Source organism: Dendropsophus ebraccatus, chromosome 9 (genome assembly GCF_027789765.1).
Source record: "Dendropsophus ebraccatus isolate aDenEbr1 chromosome 9, aDenEbr1.pat, whole genome shotgun sequence".
In the NCBI taxonomy this organism is placed as follows: Eukaryota; Metazoa; Chordata; class Amphibia; order Anura; family Hylidae; genus Dendropsophus; species Dendropsophus ebraccatus.
Genome location: NC_091462.1, coordinates 66,379,744 through 66,393,865, shown reverse-complemented (window position 1 = coordinate 66,393,865; position 14,122 = coordinate 66,379,744). Strand labels below are relative to the sequence as shown.

Sequence of the window (14,122 nt, the reverse complement as noted above, 5' to 3'; positions counted from 1 at the left end):
TACCGAGACCATGACTGTAAGGGAAATTTTTAGTTGCCGATCAGGGACACAAACTGCAGAGTTAGGGTCCTATTTCACGGGCCGATGGGGGCCCGATCAATGATGTAAACGAGCGCCGATTTACTAGACTGGCGCTCGTTTACTGGGCCTATTCCACGGCCTGATGATCGTTGAGTGTGGACTGCAGGGACATTGTTACCGATGTTCTTGCAGCATACATTACCTGGCAGGACTTCATCTCCTCGGCTCGTCTTCCTTCAAGGGTCCCGCGGCACAGCATCAGCAGCTCCGGAGCGGCCTGACTGAGCAGTCAGACCATTCAGCCAATCACTGGCCGCGGCGGTCATGGCCTGTGATTGGCTGAGTGGTCTGACTGCTCAGTCAGGCCGCTCCGGAGCTGCTGGTGCTGTGCTGCGGGACCCGGGGGGGAAGACTGAGCGGAGGAGAAGTCCTGCCAGGTAATGTATGCTGCTGCTTCTCAAATAGTCAGTCACCCGCCGCTCACCGCTATTCCACCGTAGTGATGCGCAGTGGGGGACCGATTTTAGGTTTCACCCTAAATAAACGATCAGCCGATGACCCAATCATCGGCTAATCGTTTTATCTATTCCACGGGAGCGATAATCGGCTGAATGGGGCTGATTCGGCCGATTATCGCTCCCGTGGAATAGGCCCCTTTAGGATTTGTTTTACTTGCCGGCAAGGAGGTGAGACACACCTAGTATACAGTTATTTTACAGTAGGGAGGTAGTAAATATAACCAAACTTAAAACAAATCACCCCTAGAAGCATTAGGGCTCTAAATTCTGTCATTATATTTTAAGAAAACTACCAAGGAAACAGCTCATAGAAGTATGGCCATCTTGAGGCTGGCAGCTTGACACACAGGCTGGCAGTTGCACACACAGGTCACACCTCCCAGATTCCAAGCTTGTGTGCTGCAGGATTACAAGCGTTTGTGCACGCAGCCTCAGCCCCTAATCAGCAGTAGTGTCAGTGCTTTGGACTATAGGGTTTCTCCAGTGTATCTAAACCTGTAATTTGTGATACTGACTGCTGAAAATGGGAATATAAACCTACAATGGCTGAAGATACTGGGCTAGTGTATGCAAGCATGTAATATTTTTTGGAGTACCTCTGTGCCTTTGCATCATATCTAAAGATTATTGGTACTGGGCTGCTAAACTCCTGTATGCCTTAACCCTTCCTCTCCTGCTGGCCTTAATACATATAGGTGCATAACTGTGAAGGAAGAAGTGCAGGAAGAAGATTGTAACTCAGGAAAGAAGCCCTGGATCCGTGAAAGAACTGGAATCGGCACGTGGCCGTTCCATAGGTGTGCAGCACTTATACTCTGCTCACAGGCCAGCCAGGAGGAAAGGGTTAAAGCAGTGAATCCCTTCCTCTGCTGGCCAGGCTGTGAGCTGAGGATGCAGGCACAGGGGAGCTGCTTTTCTCTCCCCTGTGCCTGTATCCTGCACTGTATGGTGGATGGGTGGCACTGTAATGTCTCTGCAGTGTAAGTTATAGGCTGCAGGGACATTAACAGTGAGCTATAGAGCAATCTCGCGAGATTGCTCTGTATCTCCAGAGCGCAGGGGATGCCAGGAACATCTGGCAGAGCTGTCACGTGCCGACTCTTTTGAAAAGAGCCGTGCGTGACAGTTTATAAAAACTGTTTTAGTGCCACACAGAGGCCATAAAAGTAATGACGTATTTACAGTAAAGCCCTGGGACTTAAAGTGACACGGTCACCCCCTATTTGCATTTTGACTGCTCTCCACAGGTGTAAAGGGTAAATGTTACAGCTTTCATTACTTATTTTATATTACACCTCGTGGTGCTTGTTCTGGTAAAAAGTTGTTTTTATCACCTGTGGATTGGTATATGTGCCTTTGTGCCACATCGCTCCGCCCCTAGTGCTACTTAGCCCCACCCCCATCCGTAACATCATAGTCACATATCCCCTCCCCCTCAGTGGACATTGGTATATGACAATCTAGAGGGGGTGGGACCTAGAGCTTTAGGCTTGCCCTTCCAATGGCTGCTGAGGGGGCGGGGCCTATGCGTCAATGACGTCACAGATGTGGCACAAAGGCCACAAGGCCCCGCCCACATATACCAATCCACAGGTGATACAAACTACTTTTTACCAGAACAAGTACCATGAGATATAATATAAAATAAGTAATGAAGGCTGTAACATTTACCCTTTACCCTGTGGAGAGCAGTCAAAATGGAAAAAGAGGGTGACAGTGTCACTTTAAGGCCATTGCATTACTGTAAAATTCCAAATTACCCAAACCACCGTGACTGGTTCTCATTTAAAGTTTCACTGTCATTAATTTTTTTTTTCAGAAAACAATAGTATCTTTGTAATTGGCTTTATTAGCCAAAAAATGAATTTTTATCATGAAAAGGCAGTTTGAAGCTCTCCCCCGTCTTCATTGTTGTTCTGTGGAGAGAGGTAAATGAGACACCAAAACAGGACAACAAAGAGTTAATTTACAACTACATGACCCGGCTATCTCCTCTAACAGTCAGCACTGACCTCTCTGACCTCTGAATACAGCTTCACCCAGCTCTGTGCCTGTAATCTTTTGTTCTCCGCTCTTGCTGCCGACTCATGTCCCTCCTCCCCCCTCCCCTCTCTATAGAACAGACAGGGTTGTGTCTGATGCAACAAGTCACAATTTCCTGATATTTTGCAGTGAATGGAAAAGAGGAGGGAGGGAGGAGGCAAAAGTCTTTTTGAATGCAGATAATGGCATATTTGCCTAATAAACCCAATTGCAAAGTTTCTTAAAACTGCTCGGACTATTGATTTCTGGAAAAAAAAAAGACAGTGACTCTTTAAATGGTGTCTGAGCAAAAGCAGCTTAGTTAGGCCTTATAAGAGTTAAGAAGACAAAGAACCTTACCGTCTAGGCTAAAATTTACAACATATGGGAAGATACAAGGGAGAAATTTTTCTAGGGGTAAAGTGAGCAGACTCCTAAATCTTCATTTTTTTTTACTCATGACTTATGGTACATTACTTAGTTTAAACAGTGCATATCAATAAGTATATTAATAACCCATATTATAAGAAATCTATTTAAAGGGGTACTGGGGGGTCTCTTTTGCCTATGGCCGGGAAGAGGTGGATGAGGACAATGATGTCCCCTTACCTCCCCAGTTCCAGTGTCGTATCCAGGATCGCGCCACTCCGGTCTGCGCTGCCCGGCTGCTTTCTGGTCTCTGCAGGGGCTTGAGATGTGAAGTGATCCTGCCTCTTCCACTGACTGGCTGAGCGCACTTGAAACGTCACATCTCAAGCCCGCGTCGGAGAACAGGAAGCGGCCAGGCAGCACGGAACGGAGTGGCGCGATCCGGGACACAGCGCTGGAACCGGGGAGGTAAGGGGACGTCATTACACTCATCCACCTCCTTCCCGGCCATAGGCAAAAAAGACCCACAGCTCAGAGTACCCCTTTAATGATATATTTTTAAAGCTTTTTTCAACAATGACTGATCAAAACTTTTGACCTCTCTGTATTACATGTAATTTTTTTTTTTTTTAACAGGATAGTTCCCAGTTAACTTGCTGAGGATTTAAAGAGTCCCTGTCGTTTTTTTTTTTTTTTTTTTTTGCAGAAATCAATAGTCAGGCGATTTTAAGAAACTTTGTAATTGGGTTTATTAGGCAAATATGCCATTATCTGCATTTAAAAATACTTATCCCAGGTCCTACCTCCCTCCTCTTTTCCATTCTTTGCAAAATATCAGGAAATTGTGACTTATTGCATCAGACACAACCCTGTCTGTTCTATAGAGAGGGGAGTTAATCTGCAGCAGAGAGCAGAGGATTACAGGCACAGAGCTGGGTGACAGCGGTATTCAGAGATCAGAGAGGTCAGTGCTGACTGTCAGAGGAGATAGCCGGGTCATGTAGTTGTAAATGAACTTTGTTGTCCTGTTTTTGTGTCTCATTTCCCTCTCTCCATAGGAGAACAATAAAGAGAGAGCTTCAAACTGCTTTTACATGATAAAAATAATTTTTTTGGCTAATAAACCCAATTACAAAGTTTCTTAAAATTGCCTGTACTGTTGATTTCTGCAAAAAAATGTTTTAATGACAGTGACACTTTAATACAGCTTGTCTAAAACATTTTCATCCTGGTATTAAAGTGTTACTGTCCTTTTTTTGTTGCAGAAATAAATAGAACAGGCGATTTTAAGAAACTTAATTGGGTTTATTAGGCAAATATGCCATTATCTGCATTCAAAAAGACTTTTCCCGGGTCCACTCCCCACTTCTCTCTCTGTCATTCACTTTTCAAGAAATCTCGACTAGTTTACATCAGTCGAGCCCTGTCTAATCTTTGGAGAGGGGAGGAGGGAGATTAGTCACCAGCAGAGAACCTAAGGATTAAAGCGACTCTGTACCCAAAATCAGACACCCCCCCCCCCCCCCCCCCAAACCACTTGTACCTTCAGATAGCTGCTTTTAATCCAAGATCTGTCCTGTGGTCCATTCGGCAGGTGATGCACTTATTGTCCTAAAAAAAACACTTTAAACTTGTAGCCCATGCCAAACGGGAGTATCTGTGCCCTAACTTTGCACCACCCCTTCGTCCCTCCTCCCCACCCTCTTCATCATTAGGAATGCCACTGAAACTTCCAGCCCATTTGCCGGCCTGACACAGGTGGGGAATAGGATGCAATCTGCCTGGAGCATTCCTTACGATGAAGAGGGTGGGGAGGAGGGACGGGGAGGGGTGGTGCAAAGTTAGGGCAGAGATACTCCCGTTTGGCACGGGCTACAAGTTTAAAAGTTGCTTTCTTGGACAATAACTGCATCACTTGCCCAATGGACCGCAGGACAGATTTTTGATTAAAAGCAGCTATCTGAAGGTACAAATGGTTTGGGGGGGGGGGGGGGGCAGATTGTGGGTACAGAGACGCTTTAATTCTTTGTTTTCCTGTTTTGGTGCCTCATCTCCCTCCACTCCTCACTTCTCCATAGAGAACCATGAAGACAGGGGAAGAGCCTCAAACTGCTTTTTCATGATAAGTGCATTTTTTGGCTAATAAACCCAAAGTTTCTTAAAATCGCCTGTACTGTTGATTTCTGCAAAAAAAAAATTTGGGCTAGTGATTATTTACTATCAGTCAGTGATCACTCATTGGTGAATTAAGCGGCACTATCAGCAGGCTCTTCAAATCTGCTGATATGCCGCAGTAGCTGTTTTTCTCAGGAGTATATTGCCATAAGTTTAACCCCTGTACACCCCCGTATTGTTTGTAAAATCTCTAAATGCTCTTATGTAAATTATTAGCATAAGAGCATTTAGGGCGTTGCTCTGGGCCGTAGAGCATCGCCCCACCCACTATGCATATTCATAACTTCAAAGTGGGCTGTATACACTGCCACTGCGCAGGGAAGCAGTCCTGCCGGAGACGGGCTGCTTCCCGCGCATGCGAGAACCCCCCGGGCCGCCGCCGATCCTCCCAGAGGTCCCTCAAGACGCAAGTATAAGAAACTTTATACTTGCGTCTTGAGGGACCTCGACGCGGATCGGCGGCTGCCGGCGGTGATGGGGATAGCCCTGGTACCACTTCCCCATCATCTGCTCATACTATGAGCAGATGATGGGGGAGTAGTACAGAGCATATGTGGCGGCAGCTGGGGGGACGAGTTGTTGATGGGGATGGCCCTGGTGCTACTCCCCCATAATCTGCTCATACTATGAGCAAATGATGGGGGAGTAGTACAGTGTATATGTGTGCAGACAGACATTTTTTACATTTACAGCCATAGATTCCGTAGAGTGTCCAGCAGGGGCGCACTATATATAGATAGATGTCAATAATACTCATTGAATTCTATATATATATAGTGCGCACCTTGCTGGACATTTCATAGGAATTACACCCTGATTCGTGACGCTACAAATCTGTGAGAGAATTTAAAGACCCCATGATCTACTAAATTAAGAGAAATAGCCCTATATGTGTGTTTCCCATAATTAATGTATATTAGGGATTTGTCTAACTTTCCATAAGTAATAACATATTAAAAAATACTTATGCCTGAACTTCTCCTTCAATGGGACAGTGTCATGTTTTTGAATTTTTTTAAATGAATAGTACTAAGAACAAATAAGTGTGTTGGATTTTTTTTTAACATAGTGCTTGAGTATTATTCATAACATTTATTTCTGCACAGGGGGCTGCCATATTTATAGTGTCTGTGTGTGTGACGTCATTTCACGACACACACAGACACTTTACGGCACCTCCAGATCATTGAAGTGAACCGACGGAGTCCGTCTTGTTAACTTGCACTGGAGGCTCCGTCAGTGTGTGCTGCGCATGCACACAGACATGCTCAGTACATAGCATCCTGACACTGTGGGAGGGCTGCATGCCATGTTTGTGAAGGCCGCACCTTTATGAAAGTAAAGTGTGCGGGCTTCAACATCACAAGTGAAACACCACCTCCCACTCCCTCCTCCTCCCCTGCTTTCCGTGCGCCGCAGATAAGACCCTTCACACATGAGTAGTGACCCCCCTCCCCCGTGCAGCCCTAGCTGGGAGAAGATCAGTCCCATCCTCCTACCCCCTACTGCTACTACTACACCCAGCCTCCTACTGCTACCACTACTACACCCAGCGTCCTAGTCGCACTGCTACTATACACCCATCCTCCCACCCCCTACTGTTACTACTACACCAGCCCCCTACTGTTACTACTACACCAGCCCCCTACTGTTACTACTACACCCAGCCCCCTACTGTTACTACTACACCCAGCCCCCTACTGTTACTACTACACCCAGCCCCCTACTGTTACTACTACACCCAGCCCCCTACTGTTACTACTACACCCAGCCCCCTACTGTTACTACTACACCCAGCCCCCTACTGTTACTACTACACCCAGGCCCCCTACTGCTACTACTACACCCAGTCCCCTACTGCTACCACTACACCCAGCCCCCTACTGCTACTACTACTACACCCAGCCCCTTACTACTACTATGCCAAGCCCCCTACTGCTACTTCTACACCCAGCCTCCTACTGCTGCTACTACTACACCCAGCTCCCTACTACTACTACTACACCCAGCCCCCTACTGCTACTACTACACCCAGCCCCCTACTGCTACTACTACACCCAGCCTCCTACTGCTACTACTACACCCAGCCCCCTACTGCTACTACTATACCCAGCCCCCTACTACTACACCCAGCCCCCTACTGCTACTACTACACCCAGCCTCCTACTACTGCTACTACTATACCCAGCCCCCTACTGCTACTACTAGACCCAGCCCCCTACTGCTACTACTAGACCCAGCCCCCTACTGCTACTACTAGACCCAGCCTCCTACTGCTACTACTACACCCAGCCTCCTACTGCTACTACACCCATCCCCTACTACTACAACTACACCCAGCCCCTTACTACTACTATGCCAAGCCCCCTACTGCTACTTCTACACCCAGCCTCCTACTGCTGCTACTACTACACCCAGCTCCCTACTACTACTACACCCAGCCCCCTACTGCTACTACTACACCCAGCCCCCTACTGCTACTACTACACCCAGCCCCCTACTGCTACTACTACACCCAGCCTCCTACTGCTACTACTACACCCAGCCCCCTACTGCTACTACTATACCCAGCCCCCTACTACTACACCCAGCCCCCTATTGCTACTACTACACCCAGCCTCCTACTACTGCTACTACTATACCCAGCCCCCTACTGCTACTACTACACCCAGCCCCCTACTGCTACTACTAGACCCAGCCCCCTACTGCTACTACTAGACCCAGCCTCCTACTGCTACTACACCCATCCCCTACTACTACTACTACACCCGGCCTCCTACTGCTACCACTACTACACCCAGCCTCCTACTGCTACCACTACTACACCCAGCCTCCTAGTCCCACTGCTACTACTACACCCAGCCTCCTAGTCCCACTGCTACTACTACACCCAGCCTCCCACCCCCTACTGCTGCTACTACACCCATCCTCCCACCCCCTACTGCTGCTACTACACCCAGCCCACTACTGCTGCTACTACACCCAGCCCCCTACTGCTGCTACTTCACCCAGCCCCCTACTGCTGCTACTTCACCCAGCCCCCTACTGCTGCTACTTCACCCAGCCCCCTACTGCTGCTACTACACCCAGCCCCCTACTGCTGCTACTACACCAGCCCCCTACTGCTGCTACTACACCCAGCCCCCTACTGCTGCTACTACACCCAGCCCCCTACTGCTGCTACTACACCCAGCCCCCTACTGCTGCTACTACACCCAGCCCCCTACTGCTGCTACTACACCCAGCCCCCTACTGCTGCTACTACACCCAGCCCCCTACTGCTGCTACTACACCCAGCCCCCTACTGCTGCTACTACACCCAGCCCCCTACTGCTGCTACTACACCCAGCCCCCTACTGCTGCTACTACACCCAGCCCCCTACTGCTGCTACTACACCCAGCCCCCTACTGCTGCTACTACACCCAGCGTTTAGGCAGACGAGCTGTATGTGGTTCTGCAGCAGGTTGAGGTGTATTATGAAAGGCTAGGGACATGCTTCTTGTATGTGTACTGCTGTGCAGACAACAACAAAAATGGCGCTGCCCAACAGTACACCTAATAGTACCTTTCCCCTCTTTATTTCCCTCTGAAAAGAGGAAGGAGGTGATGTCAGAGCAGTTGAGCAGGGACCGCCTCTTTTTTTCAGCATCCGTCTTTCAGGCTGCTTTTACCAGCAGTTTCCTGCTGGAGCTCACCCTGGTGGCCATCACTGGGAAATATGGAAAATTAGATTGTTAATTTCCTTACATGAAAAAAATTAAAAACACATAAATTAACAAAAAAAATAACAAATTCAGTTTTAACACTTTCAATTTTTTTTTTTAACTTTGCGACACATTCCTTTTAAGGCAATATACTCCTGAGATAAACAGCTACTGCGGCATATCAGCAGGTTCTCTGTGAAGAAACTGCTGATAGTGCCGCTTTAAGTCTGTAACTGTGCGTAGCTCTTCATTTGCTCCTAATGCTGTTTGCACAAAACGATTATCGTTCGAATTTTCGCAATAACTTAATCGTTAATCGTTCTGTGTAAACACAGCAAATGATCAAGCGACGAGCGAAAAATCGTTCATTTTGATCTTTCGACATGTTCTCAAATCGTTGTTAGCTAAAATATTCGCAGATTGCTTCGTGTAAACAGTCTTTCAAAGAATGCCCCTATGTAAAAGATTGGCTTAAACGATCGCAATAATGATTTTTCTTACGAATTTTCTAACGGTTTTTCTTACGATTTATTACTCTAAACGCTGATGGTTATAAAACCCAATTGTTGCTCTAAAGTCGGTCAACGATCAATTGGGCAAATTATCGCTTTGTGTAAACGCAGCATTAGTTAGTGATGGCAATGTGTAACTGCAGCTCAGCTCCTGTCCAGTTGGGTCTTGTTGCCTAGTCTTTACTGGTGACAACCATGATTGAAAATGAGGGGAGCTTCTTCTCCACAGCCTGTTCTGCACCACGTCTCGCTGCTTTTTGGGGTCCTTTGGCTGGCTAACCAACTACATTTTTGCCACTTCCTGTTGTGGCCATGCCACTCTGCCCAGCCACATCCTTAACCTTGGCCCTGTCTCAGGCCTGAAAAAGGCAGCACACTTTATCCACTGCTTGCTATTGTTGCTGGGACTTATAGCTTGAGTTTATTACTACAAGCCCGTTTGAAGAAGCACATGTGGCCCCTAATGTCCAAGAGAGCACATAGCTGCTTCACATCTCATATCTGTACTCGTCCATCTATGGGGTATCTTGGGGTACTTCAGTATTCATGTTTTATCTGCTTGTGTTTTTCTATAGAATTGAGGGGTTTTACCCTCTTTGTTTCCACTTTCTGGAGTTTTTCTCACTTGGGTTTTTCTGGATATTGCAGTCCTCTGGCTGGCCTTCCTCTACTAGTGCTCTTGACTTCCTATATTTAATATTTGAAGCTCCCTTGATTCAACACATCCCAACATTATACACCAATGTTGCTGGAGCACTAAATGAACTACTGTGACTTATAATGCATGTATTCATACAAAAGAGTTTTGACTCATGTTTTGTTGTCATCGGTTTTCATTTATTTCTTTTCTTATTTCACATGTTTTTTTCACATTGGAATGCTTCGGGCTTGTATCAGGTGTGCATACAACGGAGTTCCTTTCTGCCGTGACGCGACGTTTCAGCCCCCTTACTCACGCATATTAGATAACCAACCTCCTCGGCAGGAGTCATTGGTCCTGGGCACATTGTCTCCTTCTGGCTTATCCATTGGTTGTTTTTGGTCATTACCTGTCTCCTGCATCCACTAAAGGTGGGTTCAGACTACAGAATCCACGCTGATAAATTCCAGCGGATTCTGTCGCTAGAACACACTCACGGCTGCGAGCCTGTTATAGGCACCATTCTAAGCTCGGGCGGATTCCGCATGCGGCTGAAAGAATTGACCTGTTAAATCTGTCCGCGCAGATTCCATAGTCTGAACCCACCCTAAGGGTATAAACCCACACACCGTATATGCAGCGTATTTACTGCTGCGATACGCAGCAAATACGCAGCGAACACGCAGCAAATACGCAGCAGATTAGATCTAAATAACTGAACACAGCATCAAATCTGTACCAACAAATCTGCTGCGTATTTGCTGCGTATCTGCTGTGTATACGGTGTGTGGGTTTGTACCCTAAGTGAGCTTCTTTCCTCCTTGGCCCCCTTCCTTTTTTTTTTTTTTTTTTTTTTTCTTTTCTTACATTAAAGAGGTTGTCCAGTGAAAATCGTTTTCTTTTAAATGAACTGGCGTCAGTTATATAGATTTGTAATTTACTTCTATTAAAAAATCTCATGTCTTCCCATACTTATTAGATGCTGTTTGTCATGCCGGAAGAGTTGTTTTATATCCAATCTGTCACAGTTCTCTCTGCTGGACTATGTAGAAAAAGCATATACACAAAAAGATAGCACATTAAGGAAAAAAAACAACAACTTTATTTAACCCATAGCTGCACCAGGACGTTACTGAACGTCCTTGTGCCGCTATGGGAGTTCAGAGGGGGGTCGCTGGGCGACCCCTTTCTGAACTGCCGCGATCCCGGGTGCCGCATGTAGCCCGGGATCGCGGCTATTAGTGGGCACGGTCCGATCGCCGTGCCCGCTAATTAAGTACTTAGAAGCAGCTGTCAAAGTTGACAGCTGCTTCTAAATACTTGCCCATATCCATCCCTGGTGGTCTAGTGGGGGGATCGCCCCCCTGCGGCGCGATTGCGGAGGGGCGATCCCCGCATCCATCCCGGGCCGGGGTCTGCGCCGTAATGGCGCTGATCCCGGCTCGGCATTCTATTGCTTTTGGCTGCAGCAGCCAAAAGCAATAGAACACCGATCTCATGGATTCATGCAGTATAACTATACTGCATGGATCTCTATGAGAGATCAGAGTGCATATACTAGAAGTCCCCCAGGGGGGCTTCTAGTATATGTGTAAAGTAAAAGAAAAATGTATTTTTAATAACACAAAATCCCCTCCCCTAATAAAAGTCTGAATCACCCCCCTTTCCCCATTTTATTAATAAAAATAAATAAATTAATTAAACAAACATGTTTGCTTTCTCCGCATGCGTAATCACCCGAACTATTAATTAATCACATTCCTGATCTCACACGGTAAACGGCGCCAGCGCAAAAAAATCCCAAAGTGCAAAATTGCGCATTTTTGGTCGCATCAAATCCAGAAGCGATCAAAGCGATCAAAAAGTCATATATGCGCAATCAAGGTACCGATAGAAAGATCACATCATGGCGCAAAAAATGACACCTCACACAGACCCATAGACCAAAGGATAAAAGCGCTATAAGCCTGGGAATGGAGCGATTTTAAGGAACATATATTTTCTTTAAAAGATTTTAATTTTTTACAAGCCATCAAATCAAATAAGTTATACATGTTACATATCGTTGTAATCGTAACAACTTAAGGAACATATATAACGAGTCAGTTTTACCCCAGGGCGAACGGAGTAAAAACAACCCTCCCCCCCCAAATTAAAAAAAAAAACAAAAAACATTTTTTTTTTTCAATTTCACCACACGTATAATTTTTTTCTGGTTTCCCGGCACATTTTAGGCAAAAATTACATCTGCCATAGCAAAGTACAATTAGTTTCGCAAAAAATAAGGGCTCATTTGGGTCTCTAGGTGGAAAAATGCAGGCGCTATGGCCTTATATACACGAGGAGGGAAAAACGAAAACGCAAAAATGAAAACTGGCTGTGTCCCCTAAGGGTTAAATAGCCTGACAATATACAAAATATATACAAAATAGGCCCAGTAAACCTAGGGAGGCAAGCCCTAATTGCCACTCAACATTAAAAACACTAAAATGTCATCCTTGGTCCGGCTGGTGTCCCAGCCCGGACTCAACATCCTACCTGACCCCGGACTCGGCACATAAATTAAATGCAAGAGAAAATGCAAGTTAAATGCAAGAGAAAAAACTCTAAAGTATAACAAAAATAATGGGTAATGCAGTGACTAATAATGAAAATGAAAAATGTACTGAAAACAATATCACCATGTGCAGTCCAGCATCCCTGAGGAATCCGGGTACGGCGAAACGCGTGGGATGTTTTTGCTTTTCCCACCTGACCTATCCTTTCATCTACTCGATCCCACACGGTGATTTTGTTTTCGGTACACATTTAATTTTTATTAGTCACTGCATTACCCATTATTTTTGTTAGTTTTGGTGTGCTGTGTCCGGGGTCAGGTAGGGTGTTGAGTCTGGGCTGGGACGCCAGCCGGACCATTGATGACATTTTAGTGTTTTAAATGTTGAGTGGTATTCGGGGCTTGTCTCCCTAGGTTTACTGCTCCTGTTTTGTATATATTTAATATTTAAATAAAGATTTTTTTTCTTGATGTGCTACCTTTTTGTGCATATGCTTTTTCTTCATAGTCCTTCTGTGTTTCTTATATGCATTGTTTTAGCACTCAGGTTATAGGGTGGTGCCCACTATACTCTGTGGTTTGGCATACACAGTTCTCTCTGCTGACATCTCTGGCTGAGCCAGGAACTCTCCAGAGCAGGAGAGGTTTTTTTTTTTTAATGGGAATCCCCATAGTAAACCTCTCCTCCTCTGGACAGTTCCTGTCTCGACCAGACATGTCAGCAGAGAGCTCTGTTTCAGACTGAAAACGAAACATTTCCTGCATTACATACACCCCTGCAATTCTGTCAGATAATACTGAATTTCTTCCAGAAAATGTTTGCAATCACAAATGCTTTGGTATTGATCTCTACATTTAATTTCAATAGACAAAGAATGCACAAGAAGAATTGTCAAAAAGCCAAATTGGGTATAATTCCAAACCAAAGATAAACAGGGGTGGACAAAAGTATTGACACCCTTAGAAAAATCATGTGATGTTTCTCTAATTTGTGTAATTAACAGCACCTGTTACCTGTGGCACATAACAGGTGATGGCAATAACTAAATCACACTTGCAGCCAGTTGAAATGGATTAAAGTTGACTCAACCTGTGTCCTTGTGTGTACCCCATGGAGAAAAGAAAGAACACCAAAGAACTGTCTGAGGACTTGAGAAGCCAAATTGTGAGGAAGCATGAGCAATCTCAAGGCTACAAGTCCATCTCCAAAGACCTGTGTCTACCGTGCGCAGTGTCATCAAGAAGTTCTAAGCCCAGGGCACTGTGGCTAACCTCCCTAGATGTGGACGGAAAAGAAAAATTGACAAGAGATTTTAACAGAACATTTTGCGGATGGTGGCTAAAGAACCTCGACTAACATCCAAACAAGTTCTAGCTGCCTTGCAGTCCGAGGGTACTACAGTGTCAACCCGTACTATCTGTCGGCATCTGAATGAAAAGGGACTCTATGGTAGGTTACCCAGGAAGACCCCACTTCTGACCCAGAGACATAAAAAAGCCAGGCTTGAGTTTGCCAAAACTTACCTGAGAGCCAAAAACTTTTTGGAAGAATGTTCTCTAGTCTGATAAGATTAAAATAGAGCTTTTTTGGGAAAAGGCATCA

General features: G+C 45.7%; 1 protein-coding gene across 1 annotated transcript in view; it reads left to right on the top strand.

Moving 5' to 3' along the window:
• The window catches only part of SF3B1 (splicing factor 3b subunit 1), a 128,364-nt gene that overhangs the window by 78,374 nt on the left and 35,868 nt on the right, over positions 1 to 14,122 (top strand). The window lies entirely within an intron of this gene.